The sequence below is a fragment of the Ochotona curzoniae genome, unplaced genomic scaffold (assembly GCF_017591425.1).
Source record: "Ochotona curzoniae isolate NIBS_2020 unplaced genomic scaffold, NIBS_Ocur_1.0 contig_1071, whole genome shotgun sequence".
Lineage (NCBI taxonomy): Eukaryota > Metazoa > Chordata > Mammalia > Lagomorpha > Ochotonidae > Ochotona > Ochotona curzoniae.
In genome coordinates, this window is record NW_024464939.1 from 5,637,597 (window position 1) to 5,665,105 (window position 27,509).

The following is a 27,509-nucleotide window of genomic DNA, read 5'->3' on the forward strand; positions in this document are numbered from 1 at the left end:
ATAAATGCACAAATTGACTTTAACAATTAGCAGAAGATTGCTGTGACATTCTATTTTGGGAATGCGGTTGTGTCACCAGAAACTAAAATGCCTAGATAACGTGAGAGCAAAAATGCTGCATATGACGAAGATATAAAATAGCATAATCTAAATCATGAATAGTAGCTAACATGGATGATTTGCTTGGGAGCTTAATCACTTCCAGGCGCATTGAAGTTCATGTATCTTTCGTTTACACATGTTTGTAAGATCCCTATAATTGGACTTGACAGTTAAAGTATTGTGTTTTAGGAGGCATACTGATCACTGTGTTTGATGTCCACTCAGAGCCATTAAGTTAAATATCCTCTGTGAGACTATTATTTTGATTTTTAAATATACTTGCTTTTGTTTTCCTTGGACATTTTGTATCTACACAATTTATATTATTTTTTAAATACTATAAACGAAATTGATTTTATATTTGCTAATGTGCTATTAATGAAATTTTGAATTTCCAGACAGCATGCTAACAGAGATCTGTATCTCCACGAATAGTTTATCAATTCATTTCACATGATATTGAAATGTGAATATACAGTGATATGTGAAAATAATTTTCTTTCGTTAAGCTTATCTCAGGAATAATAAAGATAACGTTATTTGTCGCCACTACAGATTTAAAATATATACATTTTACCAACACAAATCATTTGAGAGTAAAATAATGTGTTGCTATTTTTGGTTGGCATAAATCAAGAATGAAATGTTGTCCTATGTAAGATTTCCTATATACCAGAGGCTATACTACAAAAATATAGAATTCTCTATTTTTTATTACACAAAACGCTCTATTTCTTCTCCTGAAAAATAAGAATGAGATTTGATGTAATATGCACAGCAGTAGCATCCTTTCCAGGAGAAACCAATGTATTTCTTCAAGCACACCAAGAGACTTTGGAGTTTTGTAAATGTCCCATTATACTAAATGCTTAGTTAAATATCATCACTGACTTTCAGGCAGGTTAATGAACTTAAAGAAAAAAATGTTTATATGTGTATGTATTCATATGTGTATTTTAATAGTTATCTATATACATACACACACACACATATATGTATTCAGCTATCATTATTTATTGTAGCTAAGCCAAAAGCAGCTAACTTAAATAAAAGTCACATGCAATCAATATTTTATTTTATAAGGTACCAGATAAAATCTGAAAGATGTTGTCTTTACTATTTTGCCTGAATTGCAACATTGCAGCAGTTATATTCATCTTGGTATCATGGTATCATAGTGATATTACCAAAGAATTAACGATGAATATATGGTTTGAAATACATTAACATATATTCCTTGTTTCTAAGTAAATTGTTGATATCGTAAGTAACAAATGTCTTCATGTCTTTCATTTTTTCTCTGTACATTGTAAGTGATAAGTGCTACTGACTTTCAAAATGAGTTTCTGTAGTTGATGATTCCTGGATTCAATAACAACAAGAAATGCGTGCAGAACACACCTTCACATATAATACAATAGCCAATATTTTAAATTTCAAAAGGAGTGTGTAAGAAAGCCAGTGTAGGTGGAGCCAACATACATGGAGCCAGCGTTGTGCACAGCAATAAGGGTGACACTTCAGACACCTGCAACCGATGTCAGAGTGCTTGGTTTCAAGGGTAGATTGAGCTCCAGATTCCTAAATTTGACTGACTTGCCCCAGATTCAAATGCAATAGGTTTGGGGAAAATAGGCAACAGTTGGATGATTTCTGTCTATTTCAGTCACTCTGTATTTCAAATTAAAAAGGGAAACAAATGAAATTTTTAACTATTTATCTTAGTGAAAGGCAGAGTTAGAGAGAGGAGAAAAGACAGAAAGAAAGAGGTAGAGATCTTCTCTCTACTGGTTCACTCCTTTCTAAGCCCACAACAGATGGTCCTGGACCAGGTTAAAGCCAGGGTTCAGGAGCTTCATCCAGAGCCAGGGTCCAGGAGCTTCATCCAGAGCCAGGGTCCAGGAGCTTCATCCAGAGCCAGGGTCCAGGAGCTTCATCCAGAGCCAGGGTCCAGGAGCTTCATCCAGAGCCAGGGTCCAGGAGCTTCATCCAGAGCCAGGGTCCAGGAGCTTCATCCAGAGCCAGGGTCCAGGAGCTTCATCCAGAGCCTGAAGCATTCAGCTGTACTCCAAGGCTTTCTTAAGGCTCCTTAGCAGGGTGCTGCAACAGACATCAAGTAACTGGGATATGCACTGGCACTCACATGTCATGACAAAGGTATATGTGGTGACTTAGCCTGCACAAAAACAAACCCACAAATAAATTAAAAACATAAAAATAAAAATTAAAAAGCTAAAATGAAACCTTCTTTCCTGAACATTTTTCTTAGCTTTCTAAGTCAGAACTACTTAGAACCAGCTTCTGAAATCTGTTTGAACTTATTTTTTCGGTGACCTTTGCTGTCCTAAGAATGATTTCTTCTAGAGATACTACTTCTCACAGACATCATATTCCTTTTTACTCCATTGACCTGATGGATATTTTGTCACATAATTCTATAATTTTTACATCTGCCTCCTTTCCTGCAATGAGTACTTATGCTCAAGGATCTGTGAATAAACATTTGTATGTCTGCCATTGTAGAGCTAATGTTTCACAATGAAGAGGAGCATAAATAAAAACACCTTTCCTATATATGAATGCAATTTGTACCATTGAAAAAAAGTGGTGAAGTCTAACCAGACAGAAACATTTCTGACATAGGGCTGTTAACAAATGACTTTTTAAAGTGGATGGATTAGGCGTGCTGAAGAGGTGAGAAGTAGCAGAACATTTTCTGTGAAAAGATTCAAAGGAGAGAACATAGACTTTTAATGAAAATGATAAATGTTAGGTTTCAAATATTAATAATACAGGTTAACTAATAAGGGTTATGATCAAGTACTACCCACTCTTAGCACTTATCACAGATTGGGGAATTAATAGGAGCTAGCCAGACATCTAAAAGCTTCAAGCCTCATAACAAAACTTCAAGATTGATATGAAAAAGCTGGTACCCAGAAATGTTGAATAATGAGGGCAAATGTAAATAATTGAAAATGTAATTAGTGTTAGAACAGGAAACTACTTGTTTCCAAAAGCCATGCTTTCCCCCACTAACCTTCACTTCCCAATTACCTGAAAGAGGTGGGGAAGTTTCAAAATAAACTTGGATTTTAAATTGTAAGAATAGTTTATTCAGCAACTATCATGTTCTGGATTCTATTTTAAGAATTTATTTATTTGCTTACTTATTTGTTTATTGCAAAGGGAGATTTGCAGAGAGGAGAGGCAGAGACAAGATCTTACATCTGCTGCTTCGCTTTCCTTAGCGGCCCCAGTGGCCAAAGCTGAACTGATCCAAAGCCAGGAGCCAGGAGCTTCTTCTGAGTCTCCAACATGGGTACAGAATCCCAAAGTTTTGGGCTGTCCTCTATTGCTTTCTTAGGCCACAAGCAGGGAATTGGATGGGAAGTAGAGCAGCTAGAACATGATCTGATGTCCATCTGGGGTCTCGGCACATGCAAAGCTAGGACTTTAGCCACCAGGCTGTCATGCTGGGTCTGCTGGATATTGTTTTAGGCATCAACAATAGAAGAGTGCACAAAAGAAGCTGGATTTTGGATTCTTGGAGCTTATGTTGTAGTCTTCAAGGTGGATTGGTGGGGAAAAGCAGTGCACAGAATTTCAAAATGTGAAAGTTATGGAAGGATTTGAGAATGCAAGTGAAAGATGGAGCCCAGAAATTCTGCTTGGCTTTGGCAGTCATTGTCTCAGAAATGGGATCCTCAGTTATTTTAAGACTGCCCATTATGTGACCTCATCTTTATCCATGGAGTCTGTTTTTACATTTTACATTTTACTATGCATTCTTTACACACAAGTAAGGAATCACTTCCTATTTCAACGTTTATACATTCAGTGTGCATTTTGACCTTTGTTTTAATGTCTGGTTTCAACTCAGACCTCCCTTCAGCCATACCTTGCCACTCCATGTCTTCAGATGCACTGTCCTCCCCTTCTGCGTCTACTGCTCACAGTCTCTCCAGTGATTTTTACACTTTTTCTCTATATGCAATTGTCATGTTATTAGTTCCTTTCATCTCTGTTATGCATTATAATGTATTCCTCACTAGGTGATAAACTTCCTCAGAACAGTCATGGATTCATGTGACTTCACAGGAATCCCAGTGTAATAATTAGATTAGCAAGCTGTGACTAGAGTCATGCTGCTACAATGATCAGCCACCCAATGAGATTACTGAAACATTCTGTGTATAGATTTTTAGCACAAAATGAGACTTTCTTGACACAGTGAAAGGTATTTCATCAGGCAATTTTGTTGTCTGCCTAGGAAGAATCCACCACCCCATTTTTTTTTATTAAGATCAGTGTCAACATGATACTTTTTCATGGTAAACTTCCTCACACAGCATTTGATTTATCTTGAGTTTTGAGGTCATTTATTTAAAGTATTTCATGTGAATATTTATATGATGAATGAGATCTATGAGGGCATGTCAAAATATTCAAGGAAAATAAAAATAAATATATTCTTATTTTTGGCACAAAAACAATTCAACTGCATGCATGGTACTTCCATGACACATTTCCCATGAACTTTTTAAAGATCTCTGCCATTACACAGAGTTTTAAGTTTTATATCAAAATAGACTTATCTTTTAACTCTATTTTCCACACACTTTTTTCAAGTATTTTCTTATATGTGCATTCTCTATCCTAGTGTGTGAGAAAGTTAGACTATGCACAGTCATGTTCTTTGGGGACCATAAAGCACCAAAAGCAAAGAAATGAAAAATCGAAACAAAATTCTAAGCAACAGAAAAGCAAAATAACAGTAACAAAAGAAACTGTGTCCTTACTTTAGAGAAGGTGATTTTAAAACTTATCCCTGGAGAGAATAAACTGCTGAGACTGCGCTGATAACAGCAATATCTGATTACTCAAATGAATACTCTTAACGTGCTTTTGGACCGAAAGCTAAAAAAAACCAAAAAACTAAAAACACCGAATACTTTGGTCATTTTGTGGGTAAAGAGAAGCAGAAGGCAGAACTTGGCCAGGGTTGTAGTACAGATTTCAATATACAATACTCTACTCTGTATGACAGAATGCAATAGTAACTCTATTCTTTTGAAACGGACAATGGGAATACACACAGCATCTTGCACAGGAAGAGTCCTTTCAGTACAAAAGACTAAAAAGGATTCCATTTGCCTACTGATGACTTTTTATAATAACAAGAAAAGTGAGTGAGAGCCAGTGCTTGGCAGTGTAACTGGAAAGGTTAAGTTTGAAGAGCATAGCTTTCAAAGAACAACATTAAAAAAAAAAAAGTGGAGTAAGTGCCTTGCTAATTCAGAGAGAACAAATTCCTGTCTCTGAATAAGGAAAGTATGTCATCCTTTCCAAAGAAATTAAGTTAAACCATTGATTCTTTGGTTTGATTTCCTCTGTCAAATTTCTGTCCATTTTCCACAAGACTGTTGGGCCTAAATGGGTCCATCTTCATTTATGATCAACTACTTATCTACTGAAAAACATCATAGTTCCAACTTAGGTGTGGAGTCTAGTCTACTTTCATTTGACAAGAAGGTATGTTTGTTTCTGGAACTGAAATGTTTTAAATTAAAAACAAAAAAAGAAAGGAAAGGAAGGATGAAATAAAAGAGATGGTAATTGAAAGAGATTGCTTTGAAGGGTAAGATTTTACCCCACTGAGATATCTCCCAACAACATAGGCATGGACAATGTCGGAGAGTCTAGTATCTAACCACCAGGACATTACCAGCCATTTTGCTGCGAGTCCACCCTTGTATAATTTGTGATGAAACTGCTCAGTCAGCCTTCAACTTCTTGACTCTTCTGTTTAACAGTTTCTAATTCTTCTCTCCTTATCTACTGTTACCATGTCTAGCCAAAGCACAATCCCATCTCACCCTCACCCTTCAATATTTCACCCTTTAACATCCTCCACCTTGGTTGTATGGCTGCTGTCTTAGCCGTTCCCGCCAGTCAGTTTTCACTACTGCATATAGGATGACGATGCAAGAAAATGGATCAGATCAGAATTCTGCCCTGCTAGAAATCCTCCCATCTCTAACTCAGAAAAAAAGCCAACATTATTTCAGCAGCTCAGAGGACTGCACGAGTAGCCCATTTCCTCTCGCCTCTCTGTTCCTATCTCCTCCATCGTAATTTTTCTGCTTTTACCGTTTGGTTTTCTGCCATATTTCTCCTCCTTTGTGTTTCTCCAAAGTGCCAGGCCTGCTTCAGGTTTCCTAGAAACAATATTTACTTACCTCCCAGATTTCTGCTGCCATATGCACAGCAGCAGAAGGTTGCCATCGGTGGCTGGTACTGTACAGACTTTTGATGTTCAATTCTACATGAAGCTGGATTATGAAACAGTGTTTATAGAATCTCACAGACTTTCATTGTTAGTTATATGCCTTGTGGCATTTAATAAGCATATAGCAGGATGGATTTGTCTTTTAAAGGTAAAAGAAATCTTCCACAATTCTCAGTTTAGTGAAATGACTCATCTTGTTGCATAGGAGTATGTCTTTGTTTATATTTGGATAAAATAAGCTTTAAAGTCTTAAGCTACAGACTGAGTTGGAGTCAAATCCCACTTGTGAAGGGCTCCAGGCAGACTGTAATTGACTTAATCACCGCTGAATTGTCCAGTGGCCTGAACTTAGTAGGCCAAAAAAAAAAAAATGCTTGTTAAATATCTCCAGGCTTTCTTTTCTAATTGTGTGGATGACAATACATTCTATCAAAAAAATGACAACGATTTATGTGGCAAGGCAGAGTCTAAATTTTTAACTATTTATTGTTATTAGGTACCTCAATTCCTAGTGCAATTTGGAATCATTTTTAAAATTGATATTTAGTTGACTAAAGATGGTGGAAAGTGGGTTTTAATTCTTGTGGCATAGGACCAGAAATACAACAATTTGTTATTGTTGCTCATATTATCATTTTACTCAGTGAACCAGTAATGAATATTTTTGGCAGACAATCTAAAACATGCTTTATGAACAAGCAAAAAGAAACATTACACAACACAGGGTAATTTAAATTGTCCTCAGCTACTTCTGTTTCTTAATTCCACATTGCCAGAGAACAATACTTGATAGAAATAGTGAAACATTCTAGTTGGATCAAGATTCAAACAAAACCAAAAGGAGCATTTACCAAGAAACTGTAACCCGAAAAGTAATTAAAAGTTTTCTTGTAGAACAATATCATTTCAGGTAAGCATTTTTTTTTTAAGATTTATTTATTTATTGGAAAGTCAGATATACAGAGAAGAGGAAAGACAGAGAGGAAGATCTTCCGTCCGATGATTCACTCCCCAAGTGAGCCCAACGGCCAATGCTATGCCGATCTGAAGCCAGGAGCCTCTTCCGGGTCTCCCACGTGGGTGCAGGGTCCCAAAGCTTTGGGCTGTCCTCGACTGCTTTCCCGGGCCACAGGCAGGGAGCTGGAAGGGAAGTGGAGCTGCTGGGATAGAACCGGTGCCCATATGAGATCCTGGGCGTGCAAGGTGAGGACCTTAACCACTTGTGCCACAGCGCCAGGCCCCACACTGGCTTCTTTATTGTCATTTTAATTTGCAGGAATCTTCGTTAGGATTGTCATTCTGCTTTGTGGACTATCTGAAACTATTTAGCCATCTGTCCAGATCTTCATTTTTTAAAATGTATTTATCTTTCCCTTAAATAGTTTATTTTTATGAGTATTAAAAATAAAATAGATGCTAAAATGTGATTAATTTCAAAAATTTTTTAAGTGTCCATAACACCTTGAAAATCAACAGATAAGTGTAAAATGAGTAACAGCTAAAAAATACCCTGAACCATAAAGTAAATTAAAATAGCAGTGTTTCTTATAATCAGTTTGATTTTGTTTTAAAATCATTGTTATAAAAAATAAGCAACTGACAGGGTTGATGCCATTCCCTAAATATTATCAAACAGTACTTTATTTAAGTTGATCATCTCTGCTTTTAACCCTCACAGTTAGAATTCATAGCTCTCTTCACATTTCCATTCCTAAAACTTACAGTAAGATGTAACATTTTGTAATTATTTCTTGTTTTCTTTCCACCTCACAAAGGCTTTCTATCTACTTCAGCATGGTCTAAGACACACGCAAGGCACTATTATGTATTTCCTTTTAAAACAATGTTCTTGTTTACCAAGAAACTTTTGAATGAACTCTGCATTCTCAATTATTCATCTAGCAATAATTGTACAAAAGTGGTTGCTTTGTACCAGACAAGGAAAGTGACAGGTTAGGACAACAGGACAGACTGGCTCATGTGTGGGCGGGCATGTGGACACAGCACAGCGTGCAAGGACAGCTGCAGAGACTCAGGCCTGGAGGAGGCTACAGCACCGGCAGTGAGTTCCCTGGGCTCAACTGCCTCATGACTTTTCCTAAAGGTTGGCCTCCCTTTCCGCCAGTACACTGCATACCTACTGGTCAACTTGCATGATACAACAAAGAAAAAAAAATCACTGAGTCAGACAGTCTGAGCATCAAAGTAATTTTTGATAAATTGTAGCACTGATACACTCAATTTAAACAGTGTTCATTCAACAGGAATATCAATCCAGCCAAGAAGTAGCAGTGCAAATCAGCCACGCAGGCAGTCAATATCCACTGCATAGGTCTTCAGTATTTCTTAAAATGTACATTTTTAAATCTTTTTACCTTTTAAATTTAATTACTCCTTTTTTATCTTGTTCTCATTTAATATATTGTATATAAATAAAACACAGAAAAAACAGTTTTCGGGATCATATTATTAAAGGCACATTAGGCACTTCTGAAAATATCCCAGTTTCACAGCTTGAATATTTAACAGCTGTGTGTTAAAAAAAAAAAAAACATTTTTATTTGACCTCAAGAAAACTGCACCTCATTTATCCAGAGGTAGGTTCATGAGGATGGTGTGGTTACGCAAATCAAGGTAAATTGTTTTGTGATGACCCATGCCAGTTTCCATCAAAGCGCAGCATCTTCCCTGGCAGCTCCTCGTCCCCCTGCTCCTCCCAAGTTGCTGGTCTGCAGGGCACTGAGCATAATTCTTTCTTCAAGTAGAGGATCTAGTCATCAAACAACACACTGCGCGACTTTAACGATGGTGATTAAAATGACTGACATAGATGGAGACACTTCCCAAATGCTGAGACAGAAAGACAGTATTGGAAAAGCATTACTTCTACTGATTGAAAATAATCCCAATTATAAGGCCAGTGGCCTGGGGAGAGCGGGTGCGTGAGACTCTACTCTCCTAGGTTATAACTTCTGTGCAAGCAGGATAATTATTGACATATGCAAATCTCATGCAAACCTTTCAGTCATAGCTATAGTCACCACTGCCTTCCTACACAGCGTGATTGATGTCTGAATGTTCAGTATTAACTAGGTGCTGTACCTTCAGGCATCCATGGTCCATGTAGAACAGACAGTAAGCCAGAGAGATGCAGTAAGGACATCAGGTTAAAAAATGCAATCGCTCAAATTCTTCCCTAGTAGCAGGCTAGAGCTGTGAGATGCTGTGAGATGCAAGAGCTGTGAGATGCTGTGAGATGCTGAGTTTAGAAAGTCGACATTGCTGTATTTCACACAGTGTAAGGAATTTATTCGAAGAAAAATGGGTCCGGATTCTGTTTCTGCTATAATTTGTGAATATTTATGATTTTTATACAGTCACCCATTTATATGTACATGTATTAATTTTATAATCAGTAAATTCATGGAATTTTTTCTTATTTTCTTTTTTGCACTTTGCATTCTAAATTTTTCCACTTTAATCTTTCTTTCATTTACAATTCACTTTGAAAAAAGACACAAAGAAATTTTATTTTTGCCCAAATTATTACCTTATCTCAATTCCTGCTATCGAGAAGAGTGTTCTATACCACTTACATTGAAATAATTACACAGTGTAGTAGTTAAACTAGTTATTGTACACAAATATCAATATGTGACACTTTTTTTTGAGGATAAAAAGCCTCTATTTGCCAATAAATGAGAAGACAGGAGTAAATCACTGAAACCTGTTTTTCCAATTGGGATTTTGGGAATTTTTTCTGAATTAGATAGCAGAAAAAAGTCAGTATGTGGAAACATTGGTGAGTCATGTTCTGATTGGAGGCATTTGAAATCACATCGCAGAGTGAAAAGGGCCTTTCATTTCATTTTCATTCCAATAGAGCTATCACTTGTGAAAGGACGCTAGTGTTTTAAGTTCTGGCTGTACACTCTGCTTCCACAGACACGTTTTCCTCAGTCCATTTTCAGGATATATGACTTGCAGTTCTAGGTTCCTTGTTCCTGTTTAGGAAGTACAATCATGTCTTCAGCAACTCTGCTAAGAATGCAGGAACTGAAGAAAAAGGATAAAACAATTGTTAAAACAGAGGACAGGGAAACTGCAGAATCCAAGTAGGGAAGCAGAAGAGTTTTGAGTTTGGCTAATCAGGGTATCTCTCATTTTCTGTCTTTTCTTTCCTCTCTTCCCCCTCCTTTCCTCTCTCTTTTGCCCTAAAAGCCATAAAAACACTAGAATAAATTTTGGAGAAACTTTTCTATTTTGAAATATCTATCTTCAAATTGTGAAGATATCTCTAAATAAGGCTCATAATTAAGCAACTAACAATACATTGACAGGGATGACTTTGATATTGCATCTTAGACACTACTTAGGATAACTGCATGCCAACTGGGTTCAAGACCTGGCTTCCTTCCAATTCCAGCCTCTGCTGAAGTCGTCCTTTAGGGCAGCTGGTGATGAATCAAGTGTTTAGCTCCCTTCTACCTTGTGGGAAACTGAAATAGCCTTCTGGCTCCTCATCACGGTCTGACTTAGCTCCTGCTGTGATACAAGTGTTTTGGGGGTGAGTTCACATGTGTTTTTCTGTGCTTTTCTCCCTTTCAGGTAAATAGCATGTTTTGAAGCATATATTAATAAACTCATTCTTTTTTATAAAATTCTACAAAGTCAAAAATCAGTAACACACTTAAAAAGGGATACACATAAAAGTGATATATGTGATATGCAAAATACTGATGAGATTTTAAAAATCACTCTCATTCAAAGATTGTCCGGGGCAATACTGTGGATCAGCCTGTTAGGCTTCCACCTGTGATGCCAGCATCGAGTGTTGGATGACCGGCTGCTCTGCTTCTATGGGGATGGCAGCATAGATCGGCTCAAGTGCTTAAACTGCTGGCACCCATTTGGAAAACTCAGATGAATTGTGGCTTCAGCCTGGCCCAGCCCTGGCTGTGGAAGCCATTTGGAAATTGAAACAGCAGGTGGAGGAATGGGGAAGCTCCCCCTCGCTCTATCTGTACTTCCTTAGGCTTTCCCTCTGTTCCCCTTTGGCTCTTCATCTTCAGTCTTCCCCAATTCTCCTTCTATTTTTAAAGTAAATAAGTATATAAATTCTTTAAATATAAAAATTGTTTATGCAAAGGTAAAAGTCTTAATGAAAAACTTAGACACATCCATAAATGTTAATGCAAGTTAATATACAATGAGATATTTTTATCTTTTATCATGATGAAAGTCAACAGGATAATATGTGATATTTTCAAGAATATGGGAAACTAACATGAACATAAATTTTTACCACCCTCTGGAAAGTTCCTTAATCACAAAGGATCTTTGACTCAGAACTTTTTCGAAAATTTACTCTCACAACCACCTGGGAAACTATACATGCATAATTATATCAGCATGGCTTGCCGTTGCAAGGAAAGCATGGAAACAAGCTAACTGATCAGTAAGAATTTAGAGTTAGACACTGAACAATATATTAGCAAATAGAATGCATGGTTACTATGATAAAGAATGTGTTGTGCAAGATATGTTTATTTATATATATATATTTATTTTTATTGGAAAGGCGGATATACAGAGAGGAGGAGAGACAGTGAGGAAGATCTTCCGTCCATTGGTTCACTCTGCAAGTGACCACAATGGCCGGTGCTGCACCAATTTAAAACCAGGAGCCAGGAGCTTCTTCCAGCTCTCCCATGCAGGTGTAGGGTCACAAAGCTTTGGGCCGTCCTCAACTGACTGCTTTCCCAGGCCACAAGCAGGGAGCTGGATGGGAAGTGGGGCTGGCAGGGTTAGAATCAGCGCCCATATGGGATCCTGGCACGTTCAAGGCGAGGACCTTGACCTCTACACTATGGCCCCAGGCACCAAATTGTGTATTTTTAATGTGTGCTTGTGTGTGGTGTAAAAAGAAACTTAGAAACTGTGAAATTTCTATCACATTAAATGATGATACAGCTATATTGGTTCCCTAAAATATGGGTGGGAAAAAAGTATCAAAGTATTCATTGGAATTTACCCCAAGAATGTGACTAAATGACCATGGACAAAATTATGGTGGCAGATTTGATAACATAATCTATTCTTCCAAGCCAAAATGTCCTGATAAGCATGTATAACCATGATGTTAGTCTCAAGTCGCAACAGGCTCTACTTAGTCAAACTAACCACAGGTACTGTTTATGTTCAGTTTTGCCATTTTATAGACATTATAGTGAAAAACATATCCTGCTTGTTACTGAAATATTTTAAAAATTTAGTTTGACAACGCAGAGAGTGTTATTAAATTATGCAATATGGGGACTGTTGTAACAATATATTTCTCACCTCAACAGACACTGACAAGCTGTTTGCCTTGAAAGGCAGTTAGCCTAAAGCTGGACTCCTAGAAAATGCCCAATTTATTTTGATAGCTGCAGAGACTTTTTATGGCTGTGACTGATAGTAGTGTTATTGTTATTATTGTTATCCTTACTGCAATTAGTCATATCAAGGAAAGCACCACGTTGACTTCGAAGTGATCACAAAACAATGTAACAATGTTAGTTGCCTTCATAAAGCTTGTGCCTACTACAACATTCATCCATTCTCTTTTATCCTTTAATTCAAGATAGTTTTGACTAAGTGTCATTTAATAACTAGGCATGGGAATGTGATGACGGGCAGGCCACTCCTTACTTCTGTTAAGTAGATTAGAGAGTATGTCAAGAGCTAACTCCTTCCTGTACAGCATTATATGCCTTAATAGGCTGACATGCAAAATACCATGGAAGGACATAGAAAGATGACATAAACAGAAACATTTCTTGTGAAGGATACCTAACCCGCTTCTGTGAAAACTTTATAAAATTAGCCACTACTGGATTTAAGAGTGATGTAGTCAAATGGAGACATTCAACGTTTGCTGCAGAAATCAAGGCGTGGACATTGGAAATTGAGTCCTCATAAATGGAATTATTTATACGCTAGCTGAGAATTAAAGATTGTATTTATCCTGGTTAGATGAACTGACAAATAGAACAGAGCACAAGGAACTAGTGGAAGAAAAATATGAGGGGAAGAGCTACTGTGAAGAGTTGAGTAAAGGTTGATTTCTTAGGAAGGACCTAATAAGAACAAGTAATGGCTCATTCCTAAATGGCAGAATTGAAAGCACTTAAACAATACAGATTTGGGGAATAAAAGAGGAGCTCTAAATGTTCCAGCACTAACTGTGGATGGTTACACAGTGAATCACAGCATGTCAGCATTAGACTGAAAAGAAGGAGTGAGGAAAGAGAGGAGTGTTCAGGAGAGAAGGAAAAAGGGAAAGGAAGGGAAGCAGGATGAAATGAGACTTGCTTCTGAATGATACAGAGAGCTAAACCTGTAAAGACAAAAATCAGAGAGGGTCAGACTCTCCTACTTGATAAGGGAGATGGGTCTTTCACAACACCAGGTTACTAAGATGTCTATAAAAAGAAGTTATATTGTTTCCGTTTCTCTTGCTATTTCCTGAACCTTTAGTTTAAAAGATGACTTATATTCTTATTGGGGACCATTGAAAGGATAGGAAACATCTCTCAGGGTATTGTGGAATTAAACATGCATGTTGATATCTGATGACTTTCACCCCTCTCCTGGAGCAATCCTTAGCTCTGTGCAACATGGGGCTGTACTACCCACTTGGGAAGTGCAGTTATTTGGAGCAGTTACCGATCAGGTCATTATGTGAATCCTTATGCTGAATCCCAAACGAGCTGATGTAAGAGCTGGCCGTTCAAGTACCACCAGCACAGAAATCTCCTCACCCACGATCCTGAAAACCTTGCAATAGAGGCAATATTTTCTGATCGTATTTGCCAATATTATTAGAAACAGCAACACTGACACTTATTATCATTTCTGAAACATGTTCATGTAATGTAACAAATTTGTTCATCTATTTTATGTGTAAGTTTGCATGTATATATCTGGTTTTGATATTGCTGTTGTAAACAAAGGATCAAATAGATGATCAAAGGTAAAATTTCAGGATTAAAAATATAAAGATCTCTTTGGAAAAATAATACATATTATTAAATACACCAATAAAATAATTCTCTCAAACCATTTTGGCTATATATGGGACTTTTCATTTAGTTTCAAACTCTTGCGTATATAATATATGAGAATCATTGTATAGATATACAAGAGGACGTAGAGTGGAAAAAAGTTAATATATGGGCCAACTTCAGGGTCTGCCTCTGCCCTTGGAGTCTGCCACTGGGAAGCCAGAAAGCAAGTAGGTACTGGGGAGGCCAACAGTTTGAGTATAAGAGCGATGGAAGCATAGGACCCAGAATGTGAACCCTTCCCGATCATGGACCTTTTTGGGGGCTTGAAATGGGAGTGGTTAGGCAACAGCACAAGTCTACTCCTCTACTTCAGGTTCCAGGTGATAATAGGTGAGTCTCACTTGACTCATGACTGGGCAGGAAGGATTACAGGGGGAAGCCTGGCTTCCAAGCTAATGACCCTGAACTAATTGCCTAAGGCTGTAACAAAGAAGGCAAGTTCATGTGTATTAAGTACAAATTTTAAAAGGTACACAATTTAGTAATATCATAAAGATGACTGGGTGTCTGTGCCACCCAGACGTGATGGAGATTGTGGATGGAATGCTGAGTTCTCTCTGGCACAGCCCCATCTGCTGCAGACATTTGAGGATTGAACCAGAGGCTGGAGACCCACTTTCCCTGCTCTTTCTATTACAAATAATTACAAATAAACAAAAATTAAATAAGAATTTATTTTTTCAACAATTAGTACTATCAGGGGAGGTCTGGCTACCCTCTTTCTTAGAAGCAACCTACTGTTGAAAGAATACTTCAATGCAATGGCCATTAAAGAGGATGCATGTTTGAATTCCAGAGATTTTGAGATGATCTCGCTACTGGATGTGATAAATGTGGTTCTTTGCAGTGTTTCAGTATTAAGCTTTGTGATGTGAAATGTTATCTCATGTTTCCAGTGGTAGATCTGGCTACAAAGTTAAACAAATTATACACATTCCAGTAACTCCATGTTTAAACTGTGCTTTACTAGAAGAGGGTGTGGTAGAAGAACCTGCATTGCTGTGCCCGGTCATTCTCCACATGGTCTGTAGGCAAGGTTTTCCTTGGTCTCTCTGACAGCCACATGCTCTGCACAATTACTCGGCCCCCTAGTGAGTTACCCAGCTCACCAGTGAGTTACTCAGGCCCCCCAGTGAGTTACGGGGGGGGGAGGGGGTCAGTTACTCGGGCCCCCTAGTGAGTTATGCACCCAGGCCCTCACATGGTCAGTCAGGAGCTGGAATTCCTTGGTCCGTTTTTCTTGTTTATTTTCAAAATACCAAAGACGGAAAGCAAAAACTTCAGTGATCCTCAAAAGGAACAAAGAACCAGAAAATGAAATATCCATTTTTATTGAAAATAATGGGGCATTCACCCTGCCGTTTGAATCTGAAATAAGACCACTGAAGTGCTAATTTTATTTTACTACACTGTGGCCAAATCAGAGATTTTTATTTTTATGTATAAAAATATGATCTGAAAAAAAATTTGATCTGAGATATGAAAATCTGTTATGTCACACTCTAGAATCTGGCCAGTTTTGATTGCAAAAAAAAAAAAAAATCTGATTTCTTTTTTAATTTCAGCAGCGTCTTCATTGTAGTAAACATTTCTTCCATAGCATCGTTCTCTTTCCAGGAGAGCGATCCTTAATCAAAACCATGAATCTTTTTTTCAGGGAAACAGATCATTATACCTGGCTGGGATAACTAATCCTAAAATCCTAAAGTTGGATACTATGCCAAATAAGTTTGTAACAAACTAGGGAAAATAAGGCAATTTTCACAATCAGTCTTTTTTTCCTACATTCTAAATCATTTGTATTAGTTTCCATAATACATTTGTGTAGGTACAAGGATTCCCCTCTTTGCTTCCTCTGTCCCTCTCCTCATTTTGTCCTCTTATCATCCCCTCTCATATCATTACAGTGGTATATTCCTTTAGCAACATTTACAAGTATAAAATTCTGCAATTTTCGATACTAGCTTGTCTGTCTTTTTCTGTCCCTACGTACCACCTGTGTTTGATTTTAGACTAGTGGGTAGGGACTGTATAGAATGACATAGTGAATAATACCTTCTAAGAGAAGAAACTATTTTGACTACTCTGTTTTTCCTTCGGCAACATTTTAGAAATAGTACTCTTCAGTATTTCAAAATCTTGGGATACAAAAACAGTAAGATCATCACTTGAACTCTGAGACAATTACAGTCGGTTTATGCCAATGCCTAGCTTGTGGTGAAAAACATGAGGGAAGAGGGGGAGGATTGGCTTGTTTTGTTTCCTTTTCTTCTTTTCATGATGGAATTCTAGAAATTGTTGATGTTTGAAGTCTTTTGACTTTTTAGCCAATAACTTGATGAGGTTGTTCAGAAAAATATTGTCAGAAATACCTTTCCCTTGTCATTGGATCTTGAGATAAACAGACATAGATTCAGCTGTAGGGTCTGTACTCAGTTTTGATGTATATATGTGCAAGAGCAAAGCAAGCACCTTACGGAACAATATTCACTAATCAGCAATTAAAATCTTTATTATTACTCATCTTTCAAATTTTTGTAGCAGCATAGAGGCACCCTAAGTACTTTGTAACATGTTTTAACAGAGCTGGAAACTCATTGATTCACCAGTGGTTATCACAGAATATCTGATATTAATTTATCTTTACAATATTTATAATGAAAATGGTGTAGCTTATGAGTCTGGGCACAGAGAGTCTCAGGATTGGACAGGTACTTCTGGGGAGAACTTCCTGCTCCATCATAGCATGCTGCAGTGGCCAGATGGTGAGAGCATTCAGGAGACTCACAGACAAATGAGTGTTGAAGAGATGGAAGGAGCAGGGGAGCTAATGGCCGTCTATGAGAAGTTGTTGTTGAAGAAGTACATTCATTTCTGCAAGAACTAATCAATTTGCTTAAGAAAAGTATTAATCTTTCTTACAGCTCCATCCCCAGTGCCACTACATTGGCAAACAGCATTTTAACGTGAGCTTTGATGAGAACAAACCACATGCAAACCATAGCATCTCCTTGTAGCTAAACTAAAAGAGGATTCTGAGTATCTTTGCCACACATGTGTATGGAGAACTAAAGCCTGAGAGATGTGTTGATTGCCTGAATGTCCCAAGCACTGAAACCAGAAATCAGAATAAAAACCACATCACAAAGTCTCCCCTTGTTCTTTGACTTTTACTGCTAATGAACAACAACAAAAGAATATAATAAATAAAAACAAAACAAAAACCTCTGGACATTTCAGTCTGTGTAGCAGTAATAATTCTACCCTTGCAAAAATTTAAGTCAATTTTCAAGGAAAAATTAAATGACCATTTTTTTTTAAATCTATTTAAGTAAATTGCTTCCTTTTTTCTCCATGTGACTAAGCATTGCCAGTGCTAAAATATTAACGTACTATAAAATCAGAGGATCTCTATTTTTTTGTTGTTGTTGTACCTAATCGGCACTGTTCATGATTTTGTAGCTGTGTACACACCACGAATGAGATTTGCAAGTTGTAGTTGTTTATAATATGGAAACAAGAAGGGAAGGAATAAGCCATTGACGGTGCTAGGAAGGCCATAGAGAGAGGAAAATATTCTGCAATCCTGACCAGTGGTTTCTGAGGCTGCTGACATCCCTCTAAAGGCCCTTTTCATGTTGGCATACAGACAGTCTTTGCACAACACACCCAGTAAAATCTATTCATGGCTGCTGCAGTACAAGGGACCAACAGTTTTTCATAAGACCTGGAAAGGAAAGTGGACAGACTTTCCTACTGCTGACATTTCAATTTTAAAGTCTGTGTTTGAGGAGCACTGGCTGGAAGAAACAGGGCATTGAAGTTCCTTTGAAATATTCTTCCAGTCGGTATCTGCCTCTTTCAGTTCCTTGAGAGCTATGGGCTGTATAAATACTTGGAAACTGTTTGTAAAATGCAAACTAAAGGAACATTTAGCGGTGATTTACAGGACAGTCAGAATCTAGCAAGGAGTTCAGCACACATGGAGTGAAATGTCAGTAATTATTAGACATAGTTAACCTACTCCCCTTTTAAAAAATTAAGTGTATATGGGAGTGAAGATTTGCCAACTCAATAAAAAATGTGAAAAAAAGAAATATACCATTTTTTTCTATGCATGGTCTCATATTTTATACTTTTCTTCAGTAAACAATTTTGAAATAAGAATAATAGCTCATTGTTTGGCATTTTTTAAAATCTTGATGTCAAAAACCAATGAACAACAGATTTAGCTCAGTTTTTCCTTCCATCTTCTTGTTGCCAGCAATGAAATCTATGCTTGTAGGTGTCTTGCATTTCTTTGTTATTTTTGAGGGTTCTTTGGAGTACGTAAAACAAACCACTATAGAATACATATTTTTAGAGCTAGAGTATGTTTGGGGAAAAAAGAAATGAATATAATTATCCCACATTAAAAATATGCTATCATCCTTACCCAAGAACCCACAATTTGTGCTTATGTTATATGTGAAATAAAGACTTCTTTCTGTTATTTCCAGTAATACACTTTACCTTGGTCTCAGCCCAAGACAGGCCCGCCTTATTCTAAATAAATGTTATGGCACTTCATATTAATGTGAGAGTTCAATGTGGGCTTTGGGTAAACTCTGAGATAGCGTGTAGAGACTGTTTTTCTTAAAGCTCTTTAAACATGCATTTTAAAGTGAAACATGTATACTGCCATTAAAATTGTTAGTATATACATAAAAATAAAGGCAGAAAATATTTTTTAAGGTTTTGCTTTATGTTTAACTATAACCCAAACTCACACACTCACACACAAATAAACAAGGCACAGAACCCGGCATTTGTACAATGCCTGTCTAGGAAAAAAAACGAAAGTTTTATCTTCTGGTACTATTGGTTTTAATTTGAAACATCACCCAGTTTTTATATAATTGTGTTTTTTTATTTTTTTTTTTTAGTGAAAAAGTATTAAAATTCACTTATAAAACAATATAAAGAGCAACAACCTCTGGATATTAAATAATGTTGAGGTAGTATAAATCTGAATCACATTATATTTCAGAATGTTAAAATCAGCCAGGAAGGAGGCCAGCTCTTCCTCAGTATTGGGAGTGTTTAGGAACTAACTGTGGAAGCGGGCGTTCGACACAGCCTTTAAGACACCATTTGATATGCCTGCATCCCAAATGGCAGTGCCTGGGTTTGAGTCCCAGCTCTGTGTCTCATCCAATTTTCTGGTACTATCCATTCTGCAAAGTAGTAGGTGATGGTTCAAGCACCAGGGTCCCCACCACCCAAAGGAACTCCTAATAGAATTCCAGCCTTCTGTCTTCATCCAGGCCCAGTCCCAGCTATTGCAAGTAGTTGGAGAGTGAGCCAGCAGATAAAAATATTTTCTTTGTCTGTCTCTCTTTCTATTTCTCTGTCTTTGTAATATATGTGTATTATATGCATGCATACACATTTATATATATATTATATCAGTAAACTAGCATACGTGTATATAGATGTGTGTATATGTGTATATATATATATATCTTGATTTTTTTCAAGTTCTAGTTCTAATTATACACCAAGCTTCCTTTTGATTTAGGGTTAAAATTAGTCAGCAAATCAAAATAGCAAAAAATTGCATAATGCATGAGATAGAATCACAACTTATTTTTACAGGAATAATTGCAATTATCACAAAACTATGTTGTTTATTTTTCAAAAAGGTCCTGAATTATAGGCTACATTATAATTAAAAGGCTACTTCTGATGCAGGTAGGCAATCTTACTGGCATCTTCAGAGCCATCTTTTTTTTTTTTTTTTTTAAGAATTTGATTTATTGGAAAGGTAGAGTTAGAGTTTTAGAGAAGATGAACATCTGAAATGTATTTCTGGTTTTTTTTTTTTGCCAACAAGAAAATAAAAACAAAGGTAGAATTAGAAAGAGAGGAAGAGGTAGAGATCTTCCATCTATTGGTTGGGTCCTTAATATCTGCAGTGACTGGGACTGGACTAAATTAAACAAAGAGCATAGAGCCATCGAGGTCTCCCACATGATGGTCAGGGGACTTAATATACCTCATTCAGCCTCTGCTGCTTTCTCAGGTGCATTGTCATGGAGCTGGGTCAAAAACGGAACACCGAGACCTAAATTGATACTCAGGTGGGATGCTGAGGTCCCAGGTGGTGGCTTAACTCACAGTACCATGATACCAGACCATACTAATATTTCGTTATTGTTGTGTTTCATTTTTGATAACCCAATACTCCAAGGTTATTGACTAATTACATCCTTTTGTACCTTTGAAAACTTCTCTGTTTTCAAATCTCCACATGTACTAGATTCCTTTAAAATTATTAATACCTGAGTCTTTAATAGCTTGGTCTTTCTTCAGAAAAGTTACATACATCTCAGATAATTAAGAGATGCCCAGACACATAAATGAACTAGTGTCACAGCTAATCAAGCTCATGTATCGAAGCATACATTTATATTACATTCTCTTATAAGGAATCTTATATGTTTAATATGTAACTTTGCATTTGTTTACTATATTGGCTATATAAACTTGCATAAACACTAATGGCAATAATCACATAGACAACAGAAAGAATGTAAATCTGAAAAATAAAATATGCTATTACGTTTCAAAAATTCTTTACAACTGTAATCCATCTTGTTTATCCAATACCTTCTTTGATATATTTCTGCAATAAAAATTTATAAAGTGCCTGGCTTTGCATAGAAGCCTTTAGGATCCAGGGATATTTGCACTGCAAAAATCACTCTTCTATAATAACCATTAATTGGAAGAAAGAGAGAGCTGGCAAAACTCAAATAAATATATGTAAATATTCAAGCCATCCATAAATACAGCATCAAAAAAATTAAACAGGATACTGCAATAATAACTAAAGATAGAGCTCTGTGGGAAGAAAGCTATACTGATTTAAGTGGTTCACAAGGAGCTTGCCAGAAGTGGTGACATTTTCAGTGAGGTTTAAACAGGAAAAGGAACTAGCCATGCAACTATACAAGGAAAGGGCATTCCAAGGGTCCGTTCTTCAGCTTCACAGTCTTTTATCCTCAGATTTTTCAGAAAAAAAAAAAAGGGCAAATGTGAGTCATGGTGCCTCGTACCTCACATGTGATAATATAAACCCTAAATGAGCATTTCAACTGTGTATAACAGCAGATTCATAGAACCATTCCAACTTCGCGGTCAATAGGTATAGTGTTTCCACTCAAGATGATGTCTGGGGACTCTTAGTGCCTTGGAATCATGTCATCCAACATTTTACATGCACTTTAAGCTTTGCTACATTTTAGTATCTGCTTTATTAGCAATAAAAGAGCCTGAAAACAAATCAGGAGGAGGAAAAATTATGCCATCCAGCACCCAACATCCAAACAGCACTTCAGTCTTGTAGTGCAGTGTTATCCAAAATAATTGCTGCAATGGCGAAAATGCTCTGAATATATGTAATGCAGTCCAGTACCATAGTCACCAGTGCTGTGTGTCTGTTAAGTACTGGAAACATGGCTAGTACAACTGATTGTTGTTTTTTTTTTTGTTTTTTTAAATTTTGTCTGCTTTTTTTCTCTCTTTCTTTCTTTCTTTTTTTTTTCATTTATTTGAAAAACACAGAGAGTCATCTTCCATGTGCTTGTTCGTTTCCTTAATGTCCATAGCATCCAGGAATAAGTGAGGAAGAAGTCAAAAGCTTGGAACTCAATTCCAGTCTTCATCATGAGTGACAGAAACCCACTTATTTAAGTCACCATCTGATTTACAGGAAGATTGGTTTAACGAGGGTCAGGACTCAAAATAGATACCTTGATATGGAATGGAATGTGGGTTCCCAAACCAGGACTTAACCATTGTACCAAATACCCAATCCTGGTTTATAAATTATGTTTAGCTTATAAACTTAAGTAGACACAAATGGCTAATGCTGACTATATTGATAACGCAGAACTAATATGTTCATTTTAAATAGTTTACCATCATCTTAGAATAAATAAGTTATTTATTTCTTCCAAATTTGGAAGGCATGGCACGCCTGAGTTGCATCACAATAGGGTAAAACACTGCTTGAGATTCCAGCATCCCATGTCAGAGTACCAGTTTGACTCCTGGTTGTTATGCTTCCAGTGCATCTTCTGGCTACTGGACCTGGGAAGTCAGTGAAGGCTGGGCCACAGGCTTGGTCCTAGCTACCCAGGTTGGAGACCAGAATGGAGTGCTTATCTGAGACATGGTGCTGCTTTCTTGTGGGGAGTGAAGCAGCTCCTGGAAGATTCCTCTCTCACTTTTTCTCTCAATATTCCGTTTGTTTCCCTCCCTCGAACTCAATCTCTCCTTCCGTCTGCTACTTTGCTTTTAAATAAGTAAATCAGAAGCTGTATACTTGACCTATTAATGAGGGATAAAAATAAAATTTTTTATCTTATCTGGGAATACACTGGGAAAATCTTAAATAAAGCGTGCATACATATACTCACAGTGAGTATATGTACTGTTTTATTCAACAGAAAGAACTACTACATTTATGGGGAAGTTGAATGAAAAGATAAGTTTTGGTGCAAATAACCTAAATTTGAAATCTATGCATCCTTTTCTTATATTTATTATCCATGACTTGAACACTCCTCACGTGGAATGGATATTAGTGTGTTTGTTTATCTGTAAAGTTATTTCTGTTCCTTCTAGTATATTTTGTCTCTCTCTTTTTCTTATAGAGAATGCTGAAATAATTTTCTTTTCTCTGTTACTTGGGGAATATTCTTTCAGAGTTTTACTTGGGGAAGAACTGTAGAAGAGCAATACACTGAATGCTGTTAAAGTGAAGACCACTAGCCTCCATTCCTGTGATGGGTCCCGTATTCACAGTAATACTTTCCGGTATTTCTGACGAAGAGTAGAGATAGTTATGACACCATCTGATTAAAGAAGAAAAATGTACTTAAAGATCTAGTGTGAGGGTAGAAGCAGTATTGATGTTGTATATTAAAAAAACTGATTCAAGAATGAATTATAAAAAAAGAATGAATTATAGCATTGATTATCAGTCATCAACAGGCAATCTGTATCTGTATTGATCATAGATGGTAGGAAAAATGCAGAAGCTATGACATAGCAGTGCCATGTTTAATAACTGATTTCTGTCCCCCAGGGAGACCTGAATTGATGTACAATATCTCAGTTTTGACATTTCATGTATTCATTCTGAGCCAGCAATCATCAAAATAAACAAATTAGTCATTGATATGATTACACATCAGGTCTCCCATGTTGATGTCAGGAAACCAGTTACTGCAGCTTTCACTGCCGTGTCCTGCTTCTTCAAAGACAGGAAGCTGTAGGCAGGAATCTGAGTCATCACAGTCACCAGTCCGACATTCTGCTCTTTCACTATATCATGATAGGTATAGGCAATGGTAGAAAACCTAGTGTCATATTTTCAAGATATATTTCACAGTTCCATTGGAAGTCGTCCTCTTATTTGGGAGTAGAGGTGCATATTTCAACATAATTTGAAGTCCTAAAATGTTAGTCCCCATTATGTAGTTCATCTATGACAATTTGTGTATACTGATGTGCACCCACATGTATGTCTTGCATTTGCATTCATGTTGCCTTACATCAGAGCACTCACAAGATTAAACATTTTTTTAAAAAAATGACCATTTCTTTAACTAGTCATGCCTTTATTTAAATTGAAAAGGCATTTGCTTTACACAATCATCAATAGCCATTTTGTTCAAGAATAGATGAACGCCATAGTGAGACCCACTGATATTTATGATGTCTGTTAAACTAATTACAATTGCAATTTCTTTTTTTAACCACACAATAAAAATCAAAGCAGATTTCAATAGTTCCTTAACCTTGTATAAAAAATGGTGACATATTTCTCTCCCTTTAGAAATAAGTGGAAGACAGGCAAAAAAACAACATGGAGAAATAATTAAGATGGTTTTCTCAGAATTCTGAGGAAGAAATACAGAGACAGTGAATATTCTCAATCTGTCTTGTACTTTCAACTATATCCTCTATCATGAAATTTGCAAATGAGCATAGTTTATTACTTGAAACGTAATAAGTATAAGCAATGTTCCCACTTATAAAATTGTGTTTTATACCCCTTACCCTTTTTTTTTTTCAACAGGAAACCTCAATTGACTTATTCTTTAATTTCTGTAGTGTTTTTTGTTCATCAACAGCCTCACTCAGGGAATATAAATTTAATTATTAGCATGTATTACATTACCCACATGGTTTATTTTTTTTATTATTTATTTGGTTGGTGGGTAATTTTGAGACTGTGAGAGAGATTCCATCTTTGCGTCCCACATGTCCACAGGCTCTCCACTGGGGCCAAAGCCAAGAGTTGGAATCTGATTAGCTTGGTCACACAGTGTTAGGTGTCCTTGTGCTTTGACACATCGCCTACTTGTCTCCCAGAGTCTAAACTGTCGAGAAGCTCAAAAGTAGGAGCAGAGAAGACAGCTTTGAAAGTCAGGCGTTCCTAGATGCCAAACGTTGCCCAAGCGCTTTTCTTTTTTTCTTTTTCATTCCAATTGCAATGCTCATTAGCCAATTAGATTTGTCTTGTAGTACATACAGTTCCATTTCATTTTCTTTGCATGACCCTTCATTACAATACCTTTTTTCTTACATATTCTATTGGCTGTATCATGGGATGCCTCATCATGGGACTGTTCTCTTTTATACTGCATTTCTTGTAGACCTTTTTATAACTGTGATGCTTGCCGTCTTACTTACTGTTCCACTCTCTCAGCATACAAATCCCTACCATGCACTTCTTAAGCTCCACCTGGCCTTCAAATCTAATTTCTCTGTATCCCAAGATCATTCTGCACCTGCTCACCGTTAGCTAAATGGAACATGTATTTCGTTTGCTTTCCTTCCTAGATGTGCTACAACTTCATTTTCTATATCATCTTGAAGTTTTCCTGCAAAAGCTCAGGCAACACCTTTGTTTCTGTTCATTCAGACATCTGATATAAATTTAATTTATCAATCTCCCAGCTAGTCAAAGTGATCATGATTACTAAGTTTATCTTCTAAAATTAACTTGAATTATTTTCGACTAATCTTACGTCATGTATCCCCTATGTTTACATTTTTGGTTACTCAGAATAATTTTTATTTTTTTAAGATTTATTTATTTTTATTACAAAGTCAAATATATACAGAGAAGATACAGAGAGGAAGATCATCCCTCCACTGCTTCACTCCAAAAGTGACTGCGACGGCCATTGCTTAGCCGACCCAAAGCCAGCATCCCAAAGTCTCTTCCGGGTCTCCTACACGGGTGCAGGTTCCCAAGGCTTTGGGCTGTCCTGGGCTGCTTTCTCAGGCCACAAGCAGGGAGCAAGATGGAAAGTCGGGCTACCAGGATTAGAACCGACACTTATGTGGGATCCCTGCGTGAGCAAGGCAAGAACTTAGCTGTTAGGGCATGGCGCCAGGTTTATTTCTTAAAAAAAAAAAAAAAAAGAGTTATTTTTATTGAAAAGTCAGATATACAGAGAAAAGACAGAAAGATCCTTCATATGCTGATTCACTCTCCCAGTGGTTGCAATGGCTAGAGCTGAGCTGATCCAAAGCTAGGAGCCTGGATCTTCTTTCTGGGTCTCCACGCGGTTGTAGGGTTCCAAGTTTTTAGGTCATCATCCACTACTTTCCTTGGCCACAAGCAGGGAGTGGGATGGGAAATGGGGCCACCAGGACATAAACCAGTGCCCACATGGGATCCCAGCGTGTGTAAGGTGAGGACTTTAGCTACCTCGCTACTACACTGGGCCCAGCATTCACATTTCTTAGGCATATGCTATTTGATTTCTTTGCATTTTTGCTATGTACTTTACTGCAAGAAGACGCTCAGTAAACAAAAATGCCCCAGTCTCCTTTACAAATACAAAAGAATACACACTCAGATGTATTTTTGTTATATACATATATAAATAAAGGGATTTAATAATTTCTTAAGAAAAACAAAGTATGGCTACAGGAGAAAAGGAACTATCCATGTTATTATCAACACAGATTGTTTACTTAAGGCCTTTTATTGGTACTTATAGGTGTACCATATCAAAGTACAGAAACCACATGCCTTAAGCCTCTCAAGGTATAAGACACTGAGAAATAGCAGTCCATGCCATTGAATGAATTGGTCACCTCTGGGTGGCTGGACACCAGGCACAGGTGTAACTTTGAGGCCATTGAACGAATAGGTCACCTCTGGGTGCCTGGACACTTGACACAAGTGTAATGTCCAAGCCATTGAGTGAGTCACCTCTACGTGGCTGGACACTGGGTGCACATGTGAATTTAAGATTTCCATCGGTTTCTTTCAAGGACTCTTCTTTCTCTTCATTATTCTATCCCTTGGGTTTCTTCTAAACAACTGATAGCATACCACCTAACATCCAACTTTCACCATTTGGCTCAGGCCAGTTCCTTTCAGTGTCACTGCTCAGGAACCATGACCTGCACTTTTTATAACAGAAGCTAAAAGTGCAGCTATGCCAATCTAACAATGGTTTTTAATACAGAAAACAAAAGTTCAATTGGCAACTTAGAGGATTTCTATATACTAGTAAGTAGTCTATTGAATTTCAACAGCTTCACTGTAGTATTCTATTTTATTTCAACGACCTGGATTTCACACTTGTGAAAACAAACTTCACTTCTAAACAAACTGTTTTATCTTTCTTCAATAGTTTTCTCTTTCAATAATTTTCTCTTTCTTCCATAGTTGTCTCTTTGGCAAAATTATCCTGGGAAACAAAGAAACACTTTTTCCAGTCAGAGCCCACATCTTTTTTAAGTATCAGTCATGATAATGGATACAAAAACAGTTTCTAAAATGTCAGAAAAGCTACTGTCAGGGTGAAGATGAGGACAGTTTTGGCCGTTCTGCAGCGTTATCAGCATTGTTTTTTCTTCTGTACTGTCTTCATCACCACCATCCCAGGCCTCGTGGTCACCCACCGCCGGCTGGTGCTGTGCCT

The 27,509-nt window shown here is 37.1% G+C and overlaps 1 protein-coding gene across 1 annotated transcript in view; it reads left to right on the plus strand.

The window, feature by feature from the left end:
- MMP16 (matrix metallopeptidase 16) overlaps positions 1–27,509 on the plus strand; it is a 265,162-nt gene that overhangs the window by 183,566 nt on the left and 54,087 nt on the right. The window lies entirely within an intron of this gene.